Here is a 12,568-nt window from a genome sequence, read left to right as displayed (position 1 = left end):
AAGTCAATAATTGTTCAAGGACAAGGGCAATGATGAATGATCAGGAGATGACCCATGTCTCCAGACAAGATGGGTGGTGCTGGGAACAATGGGGGAAGATGCCAGTGTCACACAGGAATGAGACAGGTCCCTTTCTATGGGGATGGGGAGGGTAAAAATTGACTGGTACATTCCTTTTGTTTTTCATGCCTCACTTACAGAATCAGTGGACCTGGGGAGGGGCAGGGTGTGGATCCTGAGCTGAAATTGAAGGCTGGAGGAGAAGTGATTAGGCTCCTGTGTTCTGGATCCAAGAAGGGAGCAGATGTCATTCCAAAGAGATGCCCTGCCTGCCCTGTGCTCTCTGACCTCGTTAGGAACTTAGAGGAAAGTATAGTCCAGATTCACTAAAAATTCACTCTGTGTAGCAGAGGCTGATGTGTGTGCCAGTGTGTCCTCACCAGGTGGTGGTGGGGGGGGTGAACAGGCCCATATGGAGGATGCCTTTGAACTACACAATGGAACTAGCAGGAAGCTGGGTCTCTGCACCTCGGCCTCCCAGGTCTATGTCTGCAATATTGCACTCAAAGCCACAAAGAGCAAACAATAAGTGACAAGCAATGTAAATCTTCACTGACCTCTCTGGAAAACACTGAAGGAGAAGTCCATTTGTACTTCTCAAGGATATTTCTCAAAAATCTCTTTATATATCACACCCGTGGAAATTGCCTTTAACATCTCCTATGAGCCTTTTCTTTTAATCTTCCCCCGATTGTATGAAATCTCATTCACAAAAGTCTCTGTTTCTTCCCCTCCTATTGAATTTTCTCTTTCCTGGAATGGTCTTCCCTTTCCGATGTCCTCCAAGCAAGGAGCCCCAGCCTGCCTGCTCCTGACCACAATCACGTTACTGATCCCAGTAACTTAGGCCCCAAGCCAAGGCTCTGACGGGTTTTCCTTTAGGGTAGAGAGAGGGTGTTAGAACTATGAAATGCATGTCTATGACCTAGGAATTTTCTTTTCTTCCCAAATAAGATTAAAGGGCTTCCTCCCACTTTCCTATTTTAAGAGCAGAATTATTTGTTTTAGACCTGGCCTGAATCCTTCAGGTAACTTGGCCTTGAAGCAACGCTGATTCTCTATTCTACCTGCTAGGTCAAGAATTCCCTGAAATCCAGGAGTGGGGCATCTCACACTCACAAGGAGAGCTCGTTAACAAACAGATTCTTGGCCTCTCCACACCTGCTGGTTCAGAATGTGGGGGACAGACTGGAGAAATCTGTTTTTTTGTTGTTGTTGTTTGAGGGCTTTTTGGTTTTGTTTTGTTTTTGTTTTTTAGAGCCTCACCCACAGCATACGGAGATTCCCAGGCCAGGGGGTCTAATCAGAGCTACAGCTGCTGGCCTACACCATAACTGCAGCAATGCCAGATCCAATCCACATCTGCGACCTACACCACAGCTCAGGGCAATGCCTGATCCTTAACTCACTGAGCGAGGACAGGGATCAAACGCTCAACCTCATGGTTCCTAGCCGGATTTGTTTCCGCTGTGCCATGATGGGAACTCTGAAATCTGTGTTTTTTTTTTTACAAGTTCACCAGGTGCTCCTAATAGTGTCCATGTTTGAGAATCGGTTCCTACCTGATTAAATGTCTGAATTTGTTTCATTTCGTATGTAAGACTTGTGTCTGTAAAACAGATTAAGAAACCAGGTAGCTGACCTCTGGGCCATGGGCAGAAGCCTCAAAACATGGGGGGATCCAGGGAGGATGGGGCCAAGGCAGGGCTGGAGTCCACCAATGCATGTCATCTGCCCATATCTCTATGGCTTCTTGTAAAATATTGATGGAAATCTAGCAGGTTAGAAGTAAGCTAACTTGCCTTGCATGATTCAAAAAGTGCTATTGGTTCTAACTAAATGTCTGGTTTTATGTTCTGTCATTTCCAGGCACGAAAGGAACTCAAACAAATCCCAAGGCATAAGGAAATGGGCCTTTTGTCTCAGACCCCGCGGCATTGGAAATGAAGCTAAGGCTTTATTACATCCTACGATTTGACAACCTTTCGCAAAGCATTTTATTACACTTGTGGAAGTCATCGGGGTTATGTTTCAATCACGATGACGGACAGGCAGCCTTCAAAACAATGGCAGCCACAGCCCTTCCACACTTTCTTGGCTGTGTACTTAGAACCTTTGCTCAACTGTCCCTTGGCCTGGATGGAAATAAAAATAATAGTTGAAATATCTATCTTGTGTGTTGGCTAACTCAAAAATGGATATTAGGGGGCCTCCAAAAGGCACAGCTGAGGACATTGATCTCTCAGATCTACTGTGCTTCCTGTAAGCGAAAGGTTTGCTAAGGCTGGAATCAGATTTCCAGGCTTTATTGCAGTGGCTAAGATAATGGAACAAGAAGTGTACAACCTTTCCTCTGTTATAGTCTCTTCCTGCCTTGGGTGCAGAGAGGCAGAGCTGAAAGAGCTTAAGATGGCAAAATCAGCTTCAGGAAACTAAGAAACATGCACTGCAGTGAGGAGACAGCATGGCCCAGGCTGCTCGAGTGGTAGAAATGTAAGGAAAAGAATGGAAATGCTCTCAGTATTAGTTTAGGAAGCCTGCCCCTTGCCCATAACAGTCAATTTCTTTAAGGAAGGACGACAGAAGTAGGCTCTTTCTTTCCTCCGGTAGAATAATAAAACGAGGGATTCAATTTTATAGAGACAAATAAAACACACCAATTGCACGGCTACGCAGAACCCAAAGCAGGATTTTTCTTTTTCACAAAAAGCCTCGTTGAGCATCTCTCTAGGCTTGTGGGCTGCTCCCTGACCCCAGCACCATCTCCAACACATGGTGTCCAAGTTTCCTATGACTGCTCTAAAAATTGACCACAAACAGCATGGCTTAAAACAACAGCAGTGTGTTCTCTGGCAGTGCTGCAGATCAGATGGCCACAGTCCTTCCCAGCTGTGCCCCCTGCAGAGGCTCTGGGGGAACCTCTCTGAGCTGCTAGTGGCCACAGCAATCCAGGCACTCCTTGGCATCATTCTAACCTTGGCTGCTCTCCACACAACTCCTTTTCTCTCTGTGTCTTTCCTCTGTGTATCTCTTATAAGGACACTTGTTATTGGATTTAGAACCCATGCAATATTGTCCAGAACCCTCAATATCTTAATACCCTTAACTGCCTTACATCTGCAAAGCCTCTTTCTCAAAATAAGATCGCATTTACAGATTACAGGGATCTAACATGGACAGGCCTTTTGAGGAGCCATCATTCAACTTACTACTTAAGACATTTGGCCTTTGACTGTTTCTGATACAGTAGACAATAGACTGAGTAGGACTGAGTTGCATCTTGTTTCAACTATAAGTGGCAAAATGTCCTTGCCAAAGCCTTGTTTATTGACAAATGTTGTCCATGCCTTCTTGAGACTGGGGAGTCTTCTGGTTCTCAAGCCTTGTCTGTGTCGCTTCTTTCTTAGCTGAAAGTAAAAACTCCTGCAATCTGAACAGGATCTGTTCAGAGATAAGATGCCAGTGAGGGAAGACTGCACAAATTGGTAATTCCTCCCAACTCAAGGGTTGTTGATTTGTGGTCCAAAGAAAAGCCCTAGATATGCCATTTGATTTTATCCCCAGCAGGGCAAACACTGAATCCATCTCATATTGGACAGCAAAAGTCACCCAAAGCCCTGGCCCCTGCTTTCAGGACTAAGTCCACTCTTCACTCATTGGCTTCCAATCAGAGAAGTGAATGAACACTTAGTCACTGATGTAACAGTTTAGTTGAGTCATTCTAGAAGCCTACTTGCAGTTTTGTTTTCCTTTTTGCTGTTAAAACCCTCCAGGATCCTCATTTCTGCCTGCCTTCCCATAGTTCTCTTCAGCTCTGTGTCTTCTTATAACTCCGCCATGGTTTGGAGGCTGTGGGCACAGAGAAGTTCAGCCCCAAAGCTTGGCTTCCATGCTAGCCCCAGGAGCCTATATTCAGCTGGAAGCCATGATAACCCAACAGGGACTATTTATAGTACCTTTTAAAAAGAACTATAAGGGAACTATAAGGGAAAAACCAACTCTTACTCCATTAGCAAATGGAGTCTGGCCCTCATGGAGATAATATAAAAGGCAATGGAATAACTAAGCTTAAGTCAGAACAATGTCCCTGGCACTAGCCTCATTTTCCTCTCTTGGGCACAAATGCCCACTGGATTGTTGCTATTTTTCTCTATGGTAAATAATGGATAACTGTATGTGTGTATGGGGGTCCCATTCCAATACTGTGTTTGTCACATAAAACAGCATGGCAGCTATTCTCTCTGTTGACAGCACTCCAAAGGAAGCTGTCTTCTGATGATTTAGGTAGGAGTACTCACTTTTCAAACTCTAAGCCCATTCCTTATCTTTATTTTCCCACTGGTATTCCAAATTCAAAAGATGGAAGAGAATGCTCCTCTGTTTTTGGCAATGACCTCTCCTCATGATTGTCTTCACTACAGCTGATGCAAAATCATAGAAAAATACTTCTCAGACCCCATCCATCCTTTTATATGAAGAGAAGGAGATGTGCATCTCACTGAACATAAACCTTCTGCCATCCATCCTCTTCTATATGTGCTCTAACTTGAAACTAAGGTGTGGGCAAGGATCTATGTTTTTCCAATGGTCTGTATTTTCTTGGTATACCTACCCAACATGCCGGTGAAAGAAGGAAGCTAAATTTGGGTGTATATTTATTGAAGACACATTTGCAAATGTCATTTAATCCACACAAGATCCCTATACATAATAGATGCAAATTTAGGCTCAGAAAGGTTGGGTAACTTGCTCAAAGGTCACAAAGTTAATGGTGGATGGATTTGGGATCAACTCAGGTCTGATTCCTAAAACCCATGCTCTTTGGAGAAGAACAGATAAGTGAAGACTCTGAGAAAATATAATAAATACCATTTCTAATTTCTCTCCCGAACTGTCTATCAAGTTGGCGGATACTGATGTTCAAACAGGAAGGGGAAGAGATAGTTAAGTGAGGGTGGGAATATCCAAACGTTCTTAAGGTGAGAGCATCCATTTAATCGTATAAATGAAAGAAACTAATGGCATTTCTATAACTTAATAACATATGGGAAAGGTGTCACTAAAAATGCTTACTATGAGTGTGAGGCAAATGTATTAACCAAAAGGTTGATTACCTATTCTAGAGCTAAAACAGCTTGAAATAATTAACATGTCATTACTTAGTTATAGGGATTAAAAATAGGTCATTTCCACTTGGAACCATCACCAACAACAACTCTCAAGCATGGCCACACACTTGCAGTTCATTTTTGTTCTAAAATCATTTTGAGGGAGTTCCCATTGTGGCGCAGCGGTTAACGAATCCAACTAGGAACCATGAGGTTGCGGGTTCAATCTCTGGCCTCACTCAGTGGGTTAAGGATCTGGTGTTGCCATGAGCTGTGGTGTAGGTTGAAGATGCAGCTCAGATCCCTTGTTGCTGTGGCTGTGGTGTAGGCCAGTGGCTAGAGCTGTAATTAGTCCCCTAGCCTGGGAACCTCCATATGCCATGGGTGTGGCCCTAGAATAAATCATTTTGATCATCTACTATGTGATGGACTTGAAGGCTATGGACTCAGCGCCAAAAGTGAGGTAGTCCCTAAGGTATAGCTGGGAAGTAGAGTGAGCATGAATCGAAGAAGGAAGAAGAGGGCAGGGAGCAGGGTAGATTCTAAGAATTCAGGCACCTAGAAGATTTTTCTCCTGCATCCATTTATCCTTCTCCTCCTCCACTACCACCTCCTCATCACAATAGATACCACTCTGTATGCTTTTGTACCAAGAATTTTACTAGGCATCTTCAAAGCATTATTTCATATGAGCCTCACAAAAATCAACCAATCTTCCTTCTTTCCTTCCTCCCTTGTTCTTTTATTCAACTTATACTTATTTAGCACCTATTGTGTGCCAAGTATTATATGTACAGTTGCTCACAATACAATGCTGAGCCAAAACATCTGGAATTAACTGCTATCCTTCTACAGAGAAGGAGCTGGAAGTATGCAGACTTGGTGACTTGCTTAAGGTCACGGACTCTTAAGAATGCCTGTCCTGGCACTGAACCCTAGAGCTCTTTCTCTTAAACCATGCTGTTTCTCAGAAGCAGGAGAAGAGGACACAGTAGGTGCCCTTGTGGCCAAGGCCTGTTTTCTTCCCTGCAGACCAGGTCCAGTAAACATACCTACTTTCTCAAGATCAAAATTAGCTGGGGAAAGTCAAGTCAAAGAGCATTTACTAAGTATCCTCTGTGTGTCCACCCTGGCTGGGGGTGGCAGTCGGTGCTCAGAGAGCCCCTGGGGCTTTTCTGTATGCTTTATTCACCCTAAAAATGCCCTATCGTCCTCTCACATGTGAGACAATAGAGCAGCATTTTGGTCACTCTCTGCACATTCTGTCCAGTCACCCAGGCCTGGATAAGCATCCCTTGGCCCCACACTTTTTCTAAGGAAGACTCTGGACTAATAACCCCAGATCCTCAGTGAGCCCCATGCTGGTCCCTGGTCCTTTAGTCAATAAAGAGATTTCCCAGCCAGGTTACTCAGGTCTTATTTACCAGTCCGTCTGATTTCCTCTCCTGCCCATCCACTCTTTTTCTCTTTTCCCTCCCTTCCTTTTTTTCTCTTCTCTCTGCTGGAAGATAGGCCCACAAAAATAAATCTTAAATCTGAAGAGACAGTCAAAAGCACTGACTGTCTCTTTTCAGGCTTTAACCTTCATCAGTCCTACTGGGAAGGCTTTGAGAATGGATCACCAGGCCTTCCTCATAGAGTTTCTGGTTCACTAGGTCTAGAGTAGGGCCTGGCACATCCCAGATGAGGCCAATACTGGTGGGTCAGGGCCCAGACTTTGAAAACCACTGGCCTAAAGGGATGATTTTTTTTTCTATAAGTAAACAAAATCTGTTCTCAATGTCGACTCCAGATTGTTTTCCAGGCCCTGCATTTAACATATCTTACTCTAGAGGTAATGAACTTCAAGTTAAATCTAATCAGACCACTCAAGCATCTCCAGTAGGTTTTTGGAGTTATTTAACACTGCAGAAGGCTTCTTGTCTGAGCTAATTAAGTGATTAGTTTAGATCGATAGTAGATGAACAAGGGGATGCTGGGCAGACACAGCTCACTACCAGCTAACTTCAGCCAAGAGGAGTAGCATGGGTTTAAAACTGGGCTTAGCTGTTGAAGACATCAGTGTTTCTATCTTAGGGGAAAAGGTGCTCACTGCTGCTGTAGCAGGCATGCATTTAAGCAAAAGGACTCCTGTAAATGGGCAACTGCTTGGATTGCTTGGTCAGAGAACTCCATCATAAAGCAAGGCTGCGATTCTGAATGCTTGGCATTCGCATCCACCTCCCACAACTGCAAATATTCAGCACTCTGGTGGCTTGGTGCACAAGAAGGTAGCTGTACTCAAACCCCCCCTGGTAAAATTAAATAAGGTACCAAAGCCAAAGATACCTGAGGGTTTGGAAATTTGTATGAGCCTACCAGTCTCACATTTTCAGGAGTAGGGAATGGTAGGGAGTCAACATGTATTGTGTTTCAACCATGGACCATCAACCTTTTGAGGCAGAGAGTACTAGTCTGATTTTACAAACAAGGAGAGACAATGATGATAATGGTGATGATGAAGATGACAGCAATAATAATCATAGCATCTAAAATGTATTAAGCATTCACCATGAGATTATGTTCTGGGCCTTTTTTCTAGGCACTCTACATTATAACTCAATCAGTCTTCACAACAACCCTATCAGTACTTTTTATTACTATCCCATCTTACAGATAAGAAAATTGTAGCACAAGGATATACAACTTGCCTGTGGTTACCCAGTAAGTGCCAGAGCTCAGATTTGAACACAGATGGTGTGAATTCAGAATCTATGATGATACTTTCCCGGCTGAGATGCAGATCCTAAGTGACCAAACTCTGAAGTTCCATCCCCCCATTGCCCTGACTCATATCCTGGGGAAAGAGCCTGGTCTAGCTATTTCATTCACAACCAAAGACCATCATAAGGGTATCCCCAACAAAATCTCTTTATCCATTTGGAAAGCTGGGCTTTGTGTATTCAGAAAGACTCTCATCAGTTGATACATGGAACCAACTGGCTTCAAGAGATGGTGTCTCCACACCGGAAGTCAGCTCCAAAGAGGGAAGGGACTCCATTGCACCAAATGCCGTTTCAAATATCAATCCTTTGCAACCTCCCCAGCCTTCCACATTTTTGTCTGTCTACATAATACCTATGCTAGGTGCTTACCATGATTGTCTTTTACTCAGTTCTGTGTTACTTACATGTGATTAAGGAAATTTAAAATCACTATAGCAAATGGAAAACCAGTATCCCTTGTCATAAATAGAAGCTAACCATAAGGATGAATATACTTAAAAGTTTATGCATAGCAAAGGAAACCCTAAACAAAATGAAAGGACAACCCACAGAATGGGAGAAAATCTTTGCAAATGAATTGACTGACAAGGGGTTAATCTCCAAAATTTATAAACACCTCCTACTGCTTAATACAAAAAAAAAAAAAAACCATCAAAAAATGGGCAGAAGATCTAAACAGATAGTCCTCCAAAGAAGACATGCAGATGGCCAAAAAACACAGGAAAAGATGTTCAGCATCACTCATTATTAGAGAAATGCAAATCAAAACCACTGTGAGGTACCACTTTACACCAACCAGAATGACCACCATCAAAATGTCTACAAATAAGAAGTGCTGGAGAGGGTGTGGAGAAAAAGGAACCCTAGTACACTGTTGGTGGGAATGTAAATTGGTGCAACCACTGTGGGAAACAGTATGGAGACTCCTCAGAAAACTAAAAACAGAACTACCATTTGATCCAGCAATCCCACTCCTGGGCATCTATCCAGAGAAAACCATGACTCAAAAAGACACATGTACTCTGATGTTCATTGCAGCACTATTTGCAATAGCCAAGACATGGAAACAACCTAAATGTCCATCGACAGAGGAGTAGATCCAGAAGATGTACATATACATAATGGCATATTACTCAGCCATCAAAAGGAATGAAATACCAGCATTTTTAGCAACATGGATAGACCTAGGAATTGTGCTAAGTGGAGTCAACCATACAATGAAACACCAACATCAAATGCTCTCACTGACATGTGGAATCTGAAAAAAGGACAGAATGAACTTCTTTGTAGAACAGATACTGACTCACAAACTTTGAAAAACTTATGCTTTCCAAAGGAGACAGTTTGGGGGGTGGGGCGATGCGCTGGGGTTGTGGGTTGGAAATCCTATAAAACTGGATTGTGATGATCATTGTACAACTATAAATAATAAATTCATTAAGTAATAAAAAATAATAAAAATAAAAATTAAAAAAGGATGTGTATAAAGTTATTAAATTCTAACTTCATCCAATCAGCTACTGCAAGCCGTGCCTCTGAGGCCTGTCTTATCACTTTATTATAAAGGTACATTAGGAAGTGTTCCAGAGTTGTGAAACATACCAGCAGCAGCAGAGTCCAGCTCCTTGAGGACTGAAAGGGACATGGAAAGAGAATAACTTTTCACCTTGTGATTTGATGGTTTGGGGGATGTTTTGTCCACTGGCCCTGGAAAATCCCCCATTGCCCTTGTACTGCTCCACATCCCACCAGGAGCAGCCCAGACCCAGCTGTGTGTGGCCAGCCAAGCCCTATCTGCCAACAAAAGGCTCCTCTGCTGCTTTCTATGCACCAGGCATGTCTTGAGAAGAGGAAAAACGATCTCAGGTTCAGGTGCCTCAGGCAAACAGGCAAAAAAATCAAGGAGGGAAAAATGATTACACTGTCAAAGAAGCAGGAGAAACTTCCAACAGTAACAGTGATCATTGATGAGTTTTTCCTTTGAACAAAAAGGCCTTTGATAGTGCTTTCCTCCATTCTCCTGTTATTTTGTTGCAAGAATGAATAAGCAGGAAGAAACAAATGGGCACTTTGGTTTTCTACTAGAATCTGTCGTAAAAGCAAAGTGATGGCCCAATTTCAAGGGGGGAAAAGCCTCTAAATCTCCATATCTAAAGAAAGATAAGGGAAGAAAGAGGAAGAGAAGGGGAGAAACAGAAATAAATTCAGCAAGAGGCTCTGGTAACCTATCCCACCCCGCCCCATTCCCAGTTCCAAGGATCCACAAACATTCTTAAGTAACCTGAGAAAGTCACTACATCTCCCTCTTTCCATTATTCTAACTCAAGCTTCTCTTCTCTGGATGGTAGAAACCCTTAAAAGTGTAGATAGTAATAAACTTTAAAAACTTATTGCATAGCCATTTTAAATAAGAAAAAAGTCAAACCCTACAAAACTCTCTTTCCATAAAGTACATGGAGCACACAGACACCCCTTTGACAAAGTCGTTGTGGATAATGGTGGTAGTGGTGATGGTAAAGCACGTTCCGTAAAGCCAACAGGTCTTCCACCTCCAACAGCCAGTGAATCCTCACAACAACCCAGTGAGATGAAGCCTATTATTCTTCCCATTTTATGGATTAGGAAACTGAGGCTGCAGAGGTTCAGTAACTTGCCCAAGATCATAGAGTTAGTAAGGAATAGAACTAGGTTCACACCTCTATCTGTTTTGCACCAAAAGTCTAGGTCTTAACTACCAAGGTCTGTTGAGTCCCTGATGGGAATGAACTGAATATTCCTTATCATTTCTATATAACTATATACAATTATTTTTATATAACTAAGGCCAACAGAGAAATTCATAGAAGCCAAAATTTTCTCCAAGGCTCTGCTGACCCAATGTTAGTTTGCAAAAGATATGGGATCCTGGCAGCTTTTCTCAGATTAAAATCTTATTTCTCAGAGTCCCTGCTGTGGCATGGAGGGTTAAGAATGCAGCTGCATTCTGACCAGTATGAAGTGGTACCTCGTTGTTGTTTTGATTTGCATTTATCTAATAATTAGTAATGTTGAACTTTTTTTTTTTCATATGCCAGTTGGCCATCTATTCCTTTTTTTTCAATTTCCTGTTCTCCATTTTCTTATTTCATGTGCCTATTCTCCATCTTCTTTGGAGAAATGGTACTTAGGTCTTCTGTTCATTTTTCAACTAGGTTGTTTGTTTGTTTTGTTGTTGTTGAGTTGTTTGTATATTTTGGAGATTAAGTTCTTGTTGCTTGCATCGTTTGAAACTATTTTCTCCTATTTCATAGGTTGTCTTTTCATTTTTTTTATGGTTTTCTTTGCTGTGCAAAAGCTTGTAAGTTTGATTAGGTCCAATTTGTATATTTTTGTTTTTATTTCTATTGCTTTGGGAGAGTGATCTAAGAAAATATTTGTATGGTTTATATCAGAGAAAATTTTGCCTATGTTCTCTTCTAGGTGCCATGTCTTATGTTTAAGTCTTTAAGCCAGTTTGAGTTAATTTTTGTGCATGGTATAAGGGTATGTTCTAATTTCAATGATTTTCTTGCAGTGTCCAGTTTTCCCAGGACCACTTGCTGAAGAAACTAGTGTATTCTTGCCCCCTTTATCAAATATTAATTGACCATAGGTTCAGGGTTTATTTCTGGCTCTCTATTATGTTCCATTGATACATGCACCCATATGTTCACTGTAGTACTATTCATAACAGCCAAGACCTAAATGTCCACTGACAGATGAAAAGATTAAGATTTGGTACACACACACACACACACACACACACACACACACACACACATATAATGGAATACTCCTCAACCATAAAAAAGAACAAAACAATGCCATTTGAAACAATATGGATGATACTAGAGATTATTATACTAAGTAAAGTAAGTCAGAAAGAGAAAGGCAAATACCATATGATACCACTTATATGTAGAATATAAAAATATGGCACAAATGAACCTATCTACAGAAAAGGAACAAATTCTTGGACATGGGGAACAGACTTGTGGTTGCCAAGTGGGGGAGGGAGTGGGAGGGACTGGTAGTTTGGGGTTAGTAGATACAGACTATTATGTTTAGAATGGATAAGCAATGAGGTCCTACTATACAGCACAGGGAACTATATCCAATCTCATGAGGTAGACCATGATGGAAGATAACATAAAAGAAGGAATGTATATTTATGTATGACTCGGTCTCTTTGCTGTACAGCAGAAATTGGCACAACATTGTAAATAAACTATATTTTAATAATAATGATAATAATTTAAAAGAAGCATCCAGCTGCAGTGGCTCAGGTCACTGTGGACAAGCAGGTTTGATCCCTGGCCTGGAGCAGTGGGTGAAAGGATCCGGTGTTTGTGACAGCTACAGTGTAGGTTGCAACTGTATTGAAGTGAATCCCTAGACCGAGAAATTCCTTATGCTGAGGGTTCAGACATAAAATAACAACAGTAATTAAATAAAACATCATTTCTCCTCTCTGTGCAAAATACAGATCAAATACTAATAGGAACAATCAGATCATAGTAGTTGAGGTTTACCAAGCATTTATTGGGTGTCAGACACCCTGCAAAATGCCTCCTGTGCACCCTCTCTCTTAACTTCACCCATCATTTTGTGGGACAG

At 41.9% G+C, this 12,568-nt stretch overlaps 1 protein-coding gene across 4 annotated transcripts in view; it reads left to right on the top strand.

The window, feature by feature from the left end:
- FHIT (fragile histidine triad diadenosine triphosphatase) overlaps positions 1 to 2,228 on the top strand; it is a 1,432,969-nt gene extending 1,430,741 nt beyond the window's left edge. For all 4 annotated transcript variants that reach the window (XM_047778411.1, XM_047778405.1, XM_047778397.1 and 1 more), the window contains one exon: positions 1,930 to 2,228. The gene's annotated coding sequence lies outside the window, so the exon portion shown is untranslated. The remainder of the gene's footprint in view (positions 1 to 1,929) is intronic.
- The last annotated feature ends 10,340 nt before the right edge of the window (positions 2,229 to 12,568 follow it).

This window comes from Phacochoerus africanus, chromosome 1 (assembly GCF_016906955.1).
Source record: "Phacochoerus africanus isolate WHEZ1 chromosome 1, ROS_Pafr_v1, whole genome shotgun sequence".
Classification (NCBI taxonomy): Eukaryota; Metazoa; Chordata; class Mammalia; order Artiodactyla; family Suidae; genus Phacochoerus; species Phacochoerus africanus.
The sequence above is the reverse complement of the archived record's forward strand: the minus strand, read 5'-3'. Positions and strand labels throughout refer to the sequence as shown.